This window comes from Bison bison, unplaced genomic scaffold (assembly GCF_000754665.1).
Source record: "Bison bison bison isolate TAMUID 2011002044 unplaced genomic scaffold, Bison_UMD1.0 scf7180017864289, whole genome shotgun sequence".
Lineage (NCBI taxonomy): Eukaryota > Metazoa > Chordata > Mammalia > Artiodactyla > Bovidae > Bison > Bison bison.
Window position 1 is genome coordinate 10675333 of NW_011494861.1, and position 1645 is coordinate 10676977.

Genomic DNA, 1645 nt, shown 5'->3' on the forward strand with positions numbered 1-1645 from the left:
CAGCACGACACACCACGCAGGCCGGCCACCGCGGCCCAAACACAACACAGAGCCGAAGGGCTTTCTGTACTACCAGTTCAAACAACAAAACAAGTCCCTTCTTTTTACTGTTGGGGATGCTTTTGTCCAGCAAAGTACACAAACATGGGCCCTCAAATCCCCGGTCCACGCTGACCACTGACAGAGATGGAGTCGGAGGACCCACGTGGAGTACCCACCCCACTTTCGGCCGCAGTGGCCACAGCCCCTGGGTGGGTGTGGCCTGTCAGGCAGGTGCCCCCAGAGGAGGGCGGCGGTCTGCCCCCACCTATCCTCCTCTGGGCGCAGGCCTCCTGGGGGAAGGGAGGGGAACTCGACCCAGCAAGAGACACACAGCAAGGCGGGGGAGGTGCAGCTTGGCCCCTCACCCACACCTGCAAGCAGCACAGAGAAAAAGCAGGGTGACCCGGTGCTGAGGAGGCTGCGGAAGGGCAGGTGTGGGCGGTGGGGCCAGCGGGATTGAGTGGGCAGAAGGGAAGACACGCTGGACCTGGCGGTCACCCACAACAGGGCCAGACCCTGTGTGGCCTTTCCTGCCAGCGGGAGGGGTTCCAGAGGAGCTGCCCCCAACTCCACAGCAGCCTGAAGGGCCCCCAGAGGCAGGTCCTCCTTCTCTGGGCATCGCATGTGCAGAGAAAGCTGACAAGGCCCAGCCTGGATCTTGAGAGCGTCCTGGCCTCAGCGGCCAGCTCAAGGGACAGACAACTTTCTCGCCAGCTTTCCGGCCAGGAAGTGGCCAGGAGGCCCCGCCCACCCAGCCGGGTCTGTTTTGTTTCCTCGGTCCCCACCCCTCCCTCTCGCAGCGGCGGCAGCCCTGGTTGTTTTCTCTCCATAGAAACCGACACAACACTGAGCCCAGCACCCGAGCCAGCGTGGTGGACAGTGGCGCTGCCCGGCCTGGGAGCAGCTCAGAGCTGGCGCGGTGGCTGCCTCCGCTTTCGGGCTGAGGCACTGAGGCTGGCGAGGGGCTGGGGAAGTCACCACAGGTGTGTCCCTGGCACATTCCCAGAGTCCCAGCTGAAAGACAGCTCACGTGGAGACGGAGCTGAGAATCCACGGACCTGTGGTTGGCACCGACCAGCTCCCAGGAAGGCAGGGCCACCAGAGTGAGTCCCGAGGAAAGTGCAGGACACATCGCATGAAGCACACCGCATCACTCTCACACTTCGATGAGGGTCTCCGAGGGCACCTGACCCTTCCTGTCCAAGGTTCATCGCTGCCCAGGAGATAGGCTGGGGTGGGGAAGGGGCTGCATGGGCCATGCCGGGCCCAGGAGAGCCAGGACAAGTCAACAAGGTGAGTATGGGACAAGGCTGCAGAACACACACCTATCTTTCATCTGAGAAGTGGGGGACACAGGTTCTGCTGCCTCAGAACAGAGAGCACTGGGGTCACTACCCACACACGTCCATCCACAGCAGGAACCACGCCATCCACAGCTGACCCTCAGCTGCAGGACCCCTGCCACTGGTGAGCTGGTCAAAGGCCAGAAACCCCTGACACTCCCCCTTCCTGTGGATCATCCCAGCAAATGGAGGGGGACAGGGCCTGGCAGGTGCAGGAGGCCGGGGCCCAGGCACAAGGTTCTCCCAGCGCTGCCAGGCCA

General features: G+C 63.1%; 1 protein-coding gene across 1 annotated transcript in view; it reads right to left on the reverse strand.

Moving 5' to 3' along the window:
* Positions 1-1645, reverse strand: part of SKI (SKI proto-oncogene) — a 56438-nt gene that overhangs the window by 13498 nt on the left and 41295 nt on the right.